Here is a 13,630-nt window from a genome sequence, read left to right as displayed (position 1 = left end):
CGCCATTCTGAATTTTTTTGAAAAACACATTGCTACCAAATTTTCTGTGGATGAGTAATAATAATCATAATCATAATAATGATAAAAATTACATTTGTATAGCGCTTTTCTAATCACCCGAAGCGCTTCACATTCACTACATGATCTAATAGTATTACCCGTAAAGTTACCTGTTTATTTACTTGAAGTTCATTTAGATTTAAATCAATATGACGGTTAACTTTTGTTTGAGCCTACAGTAAAATGAATGAGTCTTTACCGTTTTAGTTCGTTGTATGGAAATGTGATTTATTTACGAGAAAAACCTGCTAAAGCACAATAACAGTATGCTGTGGGATCAGACGAGTATGGCCCGCTAGCTAAACGGCACCAACAACTGTAGGTCATTATTTTTTACTACTTTATTAATCCATCCATTATCCAATCCATTCATTATCCATCATCCATTATCCAAGCCATTCATTATCCAAACCATCCATTATCCATCCATCCATCCGTCCATTATCCAATCCATCCGTTATCCATCATCCGTTATCCAAACAATCCATTATCCAGTCCATTCATTATCCAGCATCCATTATCCAAACCATCCATTATCCATCCATCCAGCATCCAGCATCCATTATCCAAACCATCCATTATTCATCATCCATTATCCAAACCATCCATTATCCATCAATCCATTATCCTATCCACCCATTATCCAATCCATCATTATCCATCCATCCATCCATCCATTATCCATCATCCGTTATCCAATCCATCCATTATCCATCATCCATTATCCATCCATCCATCCATCCATTGTCCATCATCCATTATCCAAACCATCCATTATACATCCTTCCATCCATTAGCCTATCCATCCATTATCCATCTACCATTATCCATCCATCCATTATCCAAACCATCCATTATCCAATCCATTTATTATCCATCCATCCATTATCAGGGTCGCGGGGATGCTGGAGTCATTGGGTCACAGGCGGGGAGACACCCTGGACAGGCTGCCAGGCCATCGCAGGGCCTTTATTAATACCTGTGGGGAAATTCTTCCTCTGCATGTAACCCTCCCTAGCTGTGTAGCTAGGAGCAGGGGGCAGCCGCCGTGCAGCACCTGGGGACCAACTCCAGTTCGTCTTGCCAGGCCTCGGCCAGGGGCAGAGACAGGAGTATTAACTCTAACATGCATGTCTTTTTGATGGTGGGGGAAACCGGGGAAACCCCACCACAGACAAGGGGAGAATATGCAAACTCCACACAGAGGATGACCTGGGATAACCCCCAAGGTTGGACTCGAACCCAGGACCTTCTTTTTGTGAGGCGATAACACTTTTTTCTTTTTTCTCTCTTTTATTAAAAACATGCATAACAGACATCTTTCTTTTTTTTTTTACATATTTACACAGATATGTGCTTAATCATTATAACAAGAAGTAAACGCAAGCTACAAGACATTCAGCTGAAGTGTAAAACAGTTAGACAGGTCAGACAAATAGTGCAGTGTAGGCTCTGACATGACTTAAAGCCTACAGGCCCCCACCAAATCAAAGAAATCCAATTCAAAAACCACAGATCGACAAGACAGTAAAGTAGTGCAGTAACCTTGTTGTGGTTACACCGCCCCGAGCTGCCTCCCCGGCACGTTCAAGCCACTCCCCCAGCTCGGACGTGCCGGAAACATCCGAGCGCTGCACTGCACCAGGTGTTTGCCATCATCCATCAGGCACACCTGTGGCAATCAGGCAGCCTTCTACAAGAAGCCTCCCAGAACGTCTCTCAGTGCTTCGACGTACTGAACCCTGCGACTCTCCCTCCGCGATTTCCACGGCTCCCCGCGTCTCCCTCGTCCCCAGCGACCTTCACGTTTCTCCCCGGACCTCTCCTGCGATCTCCCCCCTTGTCCCTCTATCTGGACCCCTCCTTTCGGACTCGACTTCCCGGATCTCGGACCTGGACTTTCTCGGACAACCCCTCTTGGATCACGAACTGGACTTTCTCGCCAGGTGCACGCACATTTTTTCAACACCTCCTGGTCATTTACATACCGCACCACACATTGGCTAAAAACACTCACACATAGTTATTCACGCAAACCACGGGACACCACACATAGTTTATTCACACATCCCACTAACAGAACGCCTTTTTTCACCATACATTTCCCTCCCACAATAAAACCTCCCTTTGTAGCTTTTGAAGTCATCTCGTGTCTGTCTGTCTTGGGTTTCGCCACACGGGTCAGGTTCTGGTGCGCGAGCTTAACAGAACGTCGAAGCCATTATGGACCCAGGCAAACCCAAGGAGCGGACGGTCCCTGTGACGCCCCAGAGCTCCGTCCCCCTAGAGGCAGTAGTAAGAAGTCGCAGTTGCCAACTTGCCTCTCTCCGCTCAGAGCTTACTACTGCCTTCACCCGTGTCACCGGAGAGATCAGCGATCTTCAGTCCGGCTCCCAGGCTGCGACGAGCGCGTTAGATACCCTCACCGCGCAGATCGCTGCACTCTCCACAGCTGTCTCCAGGATGAGCGACCACCCTGCCCTGGCCTCGGTCTCTGCCCCCAGCTCGGCCTCCGGTTTCCCCGTTCCTGGTCCCGACGTTCCCCCTCCGAGTCAACCCCCACTGGACCCCCGGTGCGAGCCTAACCTCCCCTGCCCCAAGGCCTTCGGTGGGGAGTTCGAGCTGTGCAGGGGTTTCCTTGGTCAGTGTGAGCTCCTGTTCAAACACCAGCCAGCTAGGTATAGGACAGGAGAGACCAAGGTAGCCCTTGTCATGTCCCTCCTCACCGGCAAAGCCCTCAGCTGGGCCATAGCGGCGGTAGGCCATACCGAGCAGCTCGCCTCGGACTATGGTGCCTTCCGCCGCGAGTTCAATCTGGTGTTCGACCACCCAGCTGACGGGCAGGACGCTGCCGGCCGCCTCCATTCCATCCAACAGGGAGCCAGGTCGGTGGCAGATTATTCCCTGGAGGTAAGGATACTCGCGGCTGACAGTGGGTGGGATGACACTGCGCTCAAGAGCGCGTACAGGAGGGGGCTGAGCGAGCCCATCAAAGATCTTATCGTTCGGGACCGCCCGGCCTCCTTCAACGAGCACGTCACCCTCGCCCTCCAGATGGACGAACAGATGCGGGAGCGGCGCCAGGAACGCGCCCCACGCGCTGGCCCCTCCCATAGACCAACCCCCGTCCGTCCTACCGGTGCCTTCCCTGGGTCAGCGTCCCGTGGGCTCTCTCCACCCTCACACTCCCCCTCGCAACCCTGGGTGGCTTCTGGATCCAGGCCGGAGGAGGAGCCCATGCAGTTGGGTCGGTCACGGCTCCCGCTGGAAGTTAGGGAGCAGAGGATGCGTGGCCACCTCTGCCTCTACTGCGGGAGGTCGGGCCACTATATCAAGGCCTGCCCGACTCGCCCAAAAAGACCCGGCTCACTAGTGAGGGGTGTCCTAGTGAGCCTGACGACCCTTCCTCAGCCCCAGCCCAAGAAGGAGCACAACCACCTTTTTCCGGTCACTCTCACCTGGGGTAACCGCTCACTGTCTGTTGGTGCACTCCTGGATTCGGGGGCGGACGAGTGTTTGATGGACACCTCGCTGGCCCGGCAGGCCGGCATTCCACTCGTCCCCCTAGACACACCCCTCACAGCCCAAGCCCTAGATGGACGTCCACTTGGTAAAATCACACACAGCACTGCTTCCCTCACCCTCACTCTTTCGGGTAATCACGTGGAAGCTATCCGTTTCTTGGTTTTGCACGCTCCCACAGCGCCCCTGGTGTTAGGAAGACCGTGGTTGGAACGGCACGATCCCTACATCTTTTGGTCTACTGGGCGGATTTTGGGTTGGAGCATTGCGTGTCATGCCAACTGCCTTCGCTCCGCCCACTCCCCGTCCAGCGGCCTCAGACCCGTGCCTCCTCCCACGGATCTCACTGGTGTTCCTTCCATTTATCACGATTTAGCCCCTGTATTTAGTAAAGAGAGTGCACTTTCCCTCCCCCCTCACCGTCCCTATGATTGTGCCATAGATCTCTTTCCCGGGGCCGCCCTTCCCACCGGTCGGTTGTATAACCTCTCCGTCCCAGAGAAGGAGGCTATGCGCAATTATATCACAGAGTCCCTGGCCTCAGGAATCATAAGGCCCTCGTCTTCCCCGGTGGCGGCGGGCTTCTTTTTTGTGGCAAAGAAGGAGGGCAGCCTGAGGCCTTGCATAGATTATCGAATGTTAAATAATATCACGGTGAAAAATAAATACCCACTCCCCCTTATGAGTTCCACGTTCGAGCCACTCACTCACGCCACGGTGTTCACGAAGCTGGACCTGCGCAGCGCGTACCACCTGGTGCGCATCCGGGAAGGGGATGAATGGAAGACGGCCTTCAACACCCACCTAGGGCATTTCGAGTACCTCGTTATGCCCTTCGGCCTCACCAACGCCCCGGCCGTCTTCCAGGCATTGGTCAACGACGTGCTCCGGGACATGCTGAACACGTTCGCGGTGGTGTACCTGGATGACATACTCGTGTTCTCCAGGACTGAGGAGGAACACCACCAGCATGTCCGCCTGGTCCTCCAACGGCTGCTGGAGAACAGGCTCTTCGTGAAAGCCGAGAAGTGCGTGTTCCACTCCGCCTCCGTGGAGTTCCTTGGCCACATCGTGGAGAAGGGGCTCGTCCGCACTGACCCCAGGAAGACCCGAGCGGTGGAGGAGTGGGCACGGCCCACCAACAGGACGCAGCTCCAGCGCTTCCTGGGGTTTGCAAACTTCTACCGGCGCTTCATCAGGGGGTTCAGCCGTGTGGCCGCCCCCCTCACTGCACTCACCTCCAACCTCCGCCCCTTCTCCTGGACCTCGGAGGCGGAAGCTGCCTTCTTGGCCCTGAAGAGGCTGTTCACAACGGCTCCGGTGCTCGCCCACCCGGACCCGTGCAGACAGTTCATCGTGGAGGTGGACGCATCGGACACGGGCATCGGAGCCGTCCTCTCCCAGCGGTCGGAGGAGGACCAGAAGATCCACCCGTGCGCCTTCTTCTCCCGGCGTTTCAGTCCTGCGGAGAAGAATTATGACATCGGCAACAGGGAGTTGCTGGCCGTCCACGCCGCCCTAGAGGAGTGGAGACACTGGCAGGAGGGAGCAGGGCAGCCGTTCATCGTATGGTCCGATCACAAAAACCTGACCTACGTACGGGCGGCTAAGAGGCTCAACCCCAGGCAGGCGCGCTGGGCTCTCTTCTTCAGCCGGTTCGACTTCACCCTCACCTACCGCCCGGGCACCAAGAACGTCAGGGCAGACGCCCTCTCCCATCTGTTTCCCGAGGGGTCCCCTGACGCCCCAGACACCATCCTTCCCCCGGCCTGGGTGGTGGGTGCCGTCACCTGGGCCATCGAATCATTGGTGAGAAGGGCCCAGCGCGCCCATCCCGACCCAGGCAATGGACCCCGGAACCGGCTATTTGTGCCTCCCTCTGTCCGGCCCCAGGTGCTGGAGTGGGGCCACTCCAGCCATCTTGCCTGCCACCCCGGTGTCTACCGAACGGCGGCCTTCATCCGCAGGGGTTTCTGGTGGCCCACCATGGAGGCAGACACCAGAGAGTTCGTGGCAGCCTGCACCACCTGCGCCCGCAGCAAGGCTCTCCATCGCCCTCCAGCAGGTCTCCTGCGCCCCCTTCCTGTCCCCGGCCGACCATGGTCCCACATTGCCTTGGACTTCGTAACTGGCCTCCCCGTGTCCCAAGGCAATGACACCATTCTGACCATTGTCGACCGGTTTTCCAAGGCCGTCCATTTTGTTGCCCTCACCAAACTCCCCTCTGCAGCCGAGACGGCGGACCTTCTCGTCTCCCACATCGTCCAACCTCATGGGATTCCCCTGGACATTGTCTCTGACCGTGGTCCCCAGTTCACTTCGAAGGTATCGCAGGCCTTCTGTAAGGGTATTGGGGCCACGGTCAGCCTCTCCTCCGGGTATCACCCCCAGACCAATGGGCAGGCAGAGCGGGCCAATCAAGCCCTGGAGGCGGCTTTGCGTTGCGTTACCACCAGCAACCCCGCCTCCTGGAGCAAGTACCTGCCCTGGGTGGAGTACTCGCTCAACTCCATGGAGAGTTCGGCTACCGGTTTGTCCCCCTTCGAGTGTTCCCTGGGCTATCAACCCCCTCTGTTGCCCCATCAGGAGTTGGAGGTGGCGGTCCCGTCCACGAGGGCCCATCTCCGCCGATGTCGGCGCGTTTGGAAGACCGCCCGGGCCACTATGTTGCGAGCTACAGAGCGGGCCCGGCGCAGCGCCAACCGGCGGAGAGTGCCGGCCCCGGCTTATCGACCTGGCCAGAGGGTATGGCTCCTGGCCCGGGACCTGCCCCTCCCTACCCTCAACCGGAAGCTGGCTCCCCGCTACGTCGGTCCCTACACCATCGACCGCATCGTCAACCCTTCGGCGGTGCGTCTCCATCTCCCTACCTCACTCAAGATCCATCCCGTCTTCCATGTCTCGCGCCTCAAACCGGTAGCCACCAGCCCCCTGTCTCCCCCTGTCCAAGCTCCTCCACCCCCCAGGGTCCTCGACGGTGGTGACATGGTCTGGGATGTCGACCAGCTGCTCGCCGTACGCCGCCGGGGGCGTGGGTACCAATACCTGGTGGACTGGGTTGGCTATGGGCCCGAGGACCGCAGCTGGGTTCCCCGGTCCTACCTGGCCGACCCCGCACTCGTGGAGGAGCTCTATCGGGCCCACCCCAACGCCATCGGACGGTCGCCCGGTGTCTCCCGTAGGAGGGGGGGTCCTGTTGTGGTTACACCGCCCCGAGCTGCCTCCCCGGCACGTTCAAGGCACTCCCCCAGCTCGGACGTGCCGGAAAGATCCGAGCGCTCGGCTCGCGCTCTGAGACAAGCGCTGCACTGCACCAGGTGTTTGCCATCATCCATCAGGCACACCTGTGGCAATCAGGCAGCCTTCTACAAAAAGCCTCCCAGAACGTCTCTCAGTGCTTCGACGTACTGAACCCTGCGGTGAAGTTCTGACAAGCACTCCAGCGTTCCTTGCATTCTGTTTATTCCCCAGTGTCTTATCTTCGTGTCTCTGTTTCCTCCCAAGACTCTCCCTCCGCGATTTCCACGGCTCCCCGCGTCTCCCTCGTCCCCAGCGACCTTCACGTTTCTCCCCGGACCTCTCCTGCGATCTCCCCCCTTGTCCCTCTACCTGGACCCCTCCTTTCGGACTCGACTTCCCGGATCTCGGACCTGGACTTTCTCGGACAACCCCTCTTGGATCACGGACTGGACTTTCTCGCCAGGTGCACGCACATTTCTTCAACACCTCCTGGTCATTTACATACCGCACCACACATTGGCTAAAAACACTCACACATAGTTATACACGCAAACCACGGGACACCACACATAGTTTATTCACACATCCCACTAACAGAACGCCTTTTTTCACCATACATTTCCCTCCCACAATAAAACCTCCCTTTGTAGCTTTTGAAGTCATCTCGTGTCTGTCTGTCTTGGGTTTCGCCACACGGGTCAGGTTCTGGTGCGCAAGCATAACACCAACGGTTCCGACCGCCAGTGAAAGTGACAATCAGGTGGTCTCCATGGAGGTTGCGGAAGCAAACAATGCAGTCACTCAGTTCGTTGGGGACAATATAGATTTAAACATTGTCTCTGTCAGTGGAAACACCCCGTTTCATTCAATGGTTTGAAGAGAACAACCCATTCGACCACGATCGAGACAAGAATATGCTTGTATCTTTCTCTGCAGGATTCACAAGCACGGGGGATGACTCGGTCAATGCGGAGAGAGCAGCTGAAGTAGGTAGAGAGATGCAGATAAAGCAGGATGGACAGTCAGCAACATCAACCATGGAGATGAAGTCAAATGTACAAGCCCTGTCATCACTCAGAAAGATTCCCAAGATCAACGAGAAGAAGATTCATCTTGACTCACTCAGGTTGTTCAGCCGACTGATCATTTTTGCTCAACGGGATATGACAGTTGAGACAAACTTGGAGTATGAGCTAACTCCCGTCCCATTGTCCCTTTTCAGCAACAAAGATCACAAAATGAACAAGGCAAACAAGGCAGGGTTTTCTAAAACTAGCCTGAAGGAGTTGACTGATCCACTTGAACTCACTAACCAACCCTGTTCCACTTTGGTGGTTGATGGAGGATGGCTTCTCTACATGGTGAAGTGGGAACAAGGCCAGACTTCGCAGGAGATTGCCAACAGTTACCTAAGGTACGTGCAGCGTCTTGGCTATAACTCTCAAAGGATCATCGTGGTCTTTGATGGCTATAACAGATCATGACCACATCCGACGTAGCAAGAAACCATGCTGTGATCTCCAGATTCAACCAGATATTATGCACGTGACACCAAGAGCAAAGTTCTTGGACAACATCCATAACAAGAGTGAACTCATTCACCTCCTCTCCTCAACGTTCAGAAAACTTAACATCACTGTGGAGCTGACTGACAATGATGCTGACACTTCGATTGTGAGAGAGGCATTGGTTGCTGCTAAAGATGGCTCTGTTGAGGTCAGTAGTTTGTGTCGATATTTAACTTTCATTTGCTTAACTACTTTAAAATAAGAGTTTTGATTTTTAAAAATATTTTCACATGCTCTCTTTACAGTTGCGAGCAGAGGACGCAGACGTGCTGGTAATGCTGGTGCACCAAAGCTCGAGCACCAACTGTAGCATTCCAGCCGGACTTTATTCAGACGATGCACTCCAATAACGACTGATGGGTCCATGGTGCGGTATCAGACCATTTATTGCAGCATTTTACTAGTCACACCGTAGACACACCATAGAACTACCGTAAGAGCTGAAAGCATATACATAAAACAATCATTCAATTATATGTGCAACCACGTTTCCCCCATAGCTAGCCACCAGTACTTGGTGCATAGCACTAGCTAGCATTAGCTTATCATTAGCGATTTCCAAATCACAAAGAACACATTGTAAATAAAAACATAACAAAATTCGAATCATACCTGTTCGCCTTCCAGCTAGGTGCTAAATAAATGATGATGATCAATGTATTATAAGTTGTGAATTCGTTCTGTGCATAGCGAACATGACCATCGTGTCCAACTTTCAGTTTTGTTCTGCCGTTTTCTCGCAGCAGCGCACAGCATCATGGGAGACCAGAGTTTTTCAAATAAAGGTCACATAACAAAAGGAAGTGTAATTCGCTGTTAATATCAATCAGGACTGTACTTTAGGCACCAAATACAAATCAATAATGAGCACCATACAAATCAATAATAATAAAACATATTATGACAAAATTATATGGGTAATTTACACTCCCACCAAATCATTAATGTTTCGAATATAGAAAACCAAGCATAAGCAAAAACAAATGATTTCTCAACTCAAAATGACCATAAACCATAAGTATCGTGGGAAAGGAGTGTCAAGTATTTTAAAACAAAATAAAAAAAACGCATCTCAAGAGATGCAAGGCATGTGTTAGTTAGTAACTAACTAGTCACTATCTAGTAACAAGACCAGTTTTTGAACTGGCCGTTCAAGCACTGTCTGCTTGGTGAGCTGTTCACCTTTTTGCCTAGGTTTCTATCCCCTAGACAGATCTTCACCCTCCTAACCAGTCCATCTCTATCTACTACAGTCTCTAAAACTCTACCCAACCTCCATTCATTTCTAGGCAGATCATCTTCTTTCATCATCACTATATCCCCTTCCTGTAGGTTTCTTTTTGGGGTGTGCCAGCGCTGCCTGATGGCGATGTTGGATAGATACTCCTTACGCCAACGGCTCCAGAACTGTTCCGCTAAATATTGTACATGCCGCCACCTCTTTCTCGCGTACAGGTCCTCCCTGACGAACTTGCCAGGGGGAGGTAGAGCTGGGGTAGACTTCATGGTAAGAAGTTGGTTGGGATTGAGCGGTTTGAGACTGTTGGGGTCATTGAGGTTTTCAACGGTGAGAGGGCGACTGTTGACTATTGTCATCGCTTCATAGAAGAATGCTCGGAGAGAAGCATCATCCAGATTCCCAGAAGAGAGAGAGAGGGTCGAGTTGAGGATACTCCTGACCGTCCTAATTTGACGCTCCCACACTCCGCCGACGTGGCTTGAACCTGGAGCATTCATCATGAAGTCACACTGATTCTCAGAGAGAAATATTGCCAGCTTGTCACCATCGACTTCTTCGAGAGCTTTCTTCAGTTCGTTTTTGGCTCCGAGGAAGTTGCTTCCTTGGTCAGATTTGATCTGGCGCACTGCACCACGTATGGCGATGAAGCAGCGCAGTCCATTTATGAAGGAATCCGTTGACATGTCCTCCAGCATTTCAATATGAATGGTTCTGAAGGAGAAACAGGTGAAGAGAAGGCCATATCGTTTGCGCACACTCCGTCCTTGTTTGGTGTAAAAGGGCCCAAAGCAGTCCATTCCACAGTATGTGAAGGGGGGAGATGGATCCACACGCTCTGGAGGGAGATCTGCCATCCTTTGCTCTTCTGTGTGTCTCCTGAGCCTTCTGCACGTCACACATTGGCGAAGATGAGATGCCACGGCCCGACCAAATCCTGATATCCAGTAGCCCTTTGATCTGATCTCGTTGCTGGTCATTTCTTTACCTTGATGTTTACTTTTCTCATGGCAATGGGCGATGATCATCTTCGTGATGTGATGTTCTTTCGGGATGATTGCAGGATGTTTGACTGCGTGGGGGAGATTCGAGTCACAGAGTCTTCCTCCAACCTTGATCACGCCATCGTCATCCAGAAAGGCATTGAGGCTATGCAGCTTGTTGTGGAGTGGCAGCTGAGAGCCTTTTTTCAGAAGCTTCAATTCCTCTGGATATGATTGTCTCTGTACATCCTTGATTATGAGGCGCTCCGCGTCTTCTCGTTCCATCACTGTGGAGAGTCCATTGGATTTATCGTTGCCGATTCGTCGAAGGATACGCGCCACTGCTCGAACAACTCGAGACCAGGATGAGAGCCCTGACAGCCGATCTGCCAGGGAGTCTTGTTCTGTAGTTTCTGTGCTCAGTGTCTGAGCTCCTTTCACTTCCGGGGCTCCTAATGGCAGTTCTGGGATCACCTCTTCCGAGAGGCCAATTTCCTTTTCCCATAAAAACACAGGTCCCGCGAACCAGTCCGATGATATCAGTTCACCGATAGTTAGGCCTCTGGAGGCGTGATCCGCCGGATTCTGGTGAGCGGGGAGTTGTGCTGAGGTGTATCTTCTGGATGCGGTTGGCCACAAACGTGTGGAATCGTCGAGCCTCGTTGTTAATGTATCCTAGAACGACTTTATAATCGGTCCAGAAGTACTCCTCGGCATCAGCGTATCCAAGTTCTTCTTTCAGCACATTGCTGGTTTTCACTGAGACGACTGCAGCTGTTAGCTCTAGTCTTAGGATTGTGGTGACCTTCGTGGGAGCAACTCGTGATTTTGCCATGACTAGGGCGCAGTGAACGTCTCCTTCTTCATTTCTGAGTCTCAGTTATGAACACTGTCCGTAGCCAGTCGTGCTTGCATCGGAGAAGTGGTGTAACTCCTGTCTGGTGACCCTCCCAAAGTTTGCAGGTGCATAGCTCCGGGGAAGGTCTATCTTCTCCATGTTGGTAAGGTCATTTTTCCATCTCTCCCACCGTGGGCGAAGTTCATCAGTCAGAGGATCATCCCAACCCGTTCCATGTCTGCACATTTCCTGCAGTACTCCCTTTCCGATGAGCGAGAATGGGGCGAAAAACCCTAGGGGGTCATACAAGGAGGCAACCGTAGACAGTATACCTCGGCGTGTTGCAGGTTGATCCTTGAGATTGACGTTGAACTTCAAGCAGTCTGACTCGATGTGCCATTGGATCCCCAACGCTCTTTCTGAAGGTAGGTCATCCAAGGTAAGGTTAAGATCTTTGATTTCTGATGCACGTTCAGATGACGGTATGCTTTCTATTACAGCTCTGTCGTTGGACACAAATTTGTGGAGTCTAAGGCCACCCAGGGCACAAAGTTCTCTGGCTTCTCGAGCGAGCTGAATAGCCTTCTCTGTACTGTCCATACTTGCGACACCGTCATCGACATAAAAGTCTCTCAGAATGAACTGTGAGCGTTGCTTGGGGGAGTGTTTTCCCGAGCTGCAGACGGTTCCCTTTTCACGTGGTTGTCATTGTGAAGACAGGTGGGGTGTTTGCCGTTGCAGGTGTTGCAGGTATGTCTATGTCGACAGTCCTTCGCGCTATGGCCGGGTTTGGTGCAGCCATAGTAGAGCTTGTTCTCTTTCACGAATTCTCTTCTCTCCTCCAGAGTCTTGGCGATGAACTTGGGACATACATGTAGCCCGTGTTGACTGTCTTGGCAAAACGCACAGGGGGGTTTTTTCTTTCCGCTGGTTGGCTTTTGCTTGTCACTGTCCGTTTCAGTTTGCGTACTCAGAACACTCGCCTTGTTCCTCTTAGGGTCCCTGTTATTCGGTTTCGCTGTGCTAGACTCGGAGTTGCGTAAGGCATAAGGTGAGGTGATCGGATTGCATGCGATCGCTGCCTCCTTTGCCATGAAGGTGGTGAAGTCCTTGAAGCTGGGGAATTCTTGATTCCTGTCCAAGGCTTCCGTAGCCTTCCTGTTCCATCGAGATGCTGGCCAGTCTGGCAGTTTGTGGACCAGCTTCATGTTCTCTTCACAGTCGTTCAATATTTCGAGGCTCTTCACATGAGACATTGCGTCTTGGCAGGCGTTCAAGAAGTCGGAAAAGTCTCTAAGTCCCTCTGCATCCCTTGGTTGGATTTTTGGCCACTTTGTGAGCCTGTCTCTGAAGGCTCTCTGTATGATGAAGGCCTGTCCGTATCGGTGATTCAGTTTGCTCCATGCGTCCTTGTAAGACTCGCCGTCGTTTCTGTAGAAGGTCCCTTCCAGTGTCTTACGAGCTGGGCCGCCTACATATTTCCTCAAGTAGTAAAGCTTGTCTGCTGAGGAGATGGCCTTTGAGTCAATGAGTGACATGAATGAAGTTCTCCACTCAATGAACTGAATGGGGTCGCCATTAAATACCGATGGCTCTGGCACTGGAAGTCTATTCAGGGCTATACTATCTTGGAGGGCCCGGGCGAGGGACGACACGTTTATGTCAGATGACGATGCCGTTATATTGAGGGTTTGGTTGCTGGTAGCCGGGGAACCGTGAAGATTTCTTTCAGGATCATTAGAGTGGACACTGCCGCCCTGTGATGTTCCCTGGTTATAGACTTGAAGTCTGGCCCGTACAACCCTTAAGTCCTTTTCTGCCTGTAGACTTTCAAGAGCGCGTTTTTCAACTTTAAGCTGCCACCTTTGTTGCTCCTCTAGCGTCCTTCGTTGCTCCTCTAGTGTCCTTTGTTGCTCCTCCAAACGTTGTATCTTCTCCTTTTGCTTATCTTCTTCAAGCAACCCTTCGAACTCCGCTTCCTTTGCTGCAAGCTCTGCTGCCGCGTCCACACGTTTGACTGTTAAAGTGCTGCCTTCGTGGCTGTGGACTGACTTTGACACTCTTGAGACAGTGGATCCATAGATTGAGCGCGCATAGCCGCCCTTGAGTAGCTCCTTGAGACGTCGTTGTGCTTGTTCTGCATCAAAATCTAAATCGATGTCTACAATCCTCTCGTAGGCGA

Source organism: Lampris incognitus, chromosome 12, assembly GCF_029633865.1.
Source record: "Lampris incognitus isolate fLamInc1 chromosome 12, fLamInc1.hap2, whole genome shotgun sequence".
In the NCBI taxonomy this organism is placed as follows: Eukaryota; Metazoa; Chordata; class Actinopteri; order Lampriformes; family Lampridae; genus Lampris; species Lampris incognitus.
This window is presented reverse-complemented; position numbering follows the sequence as displayed.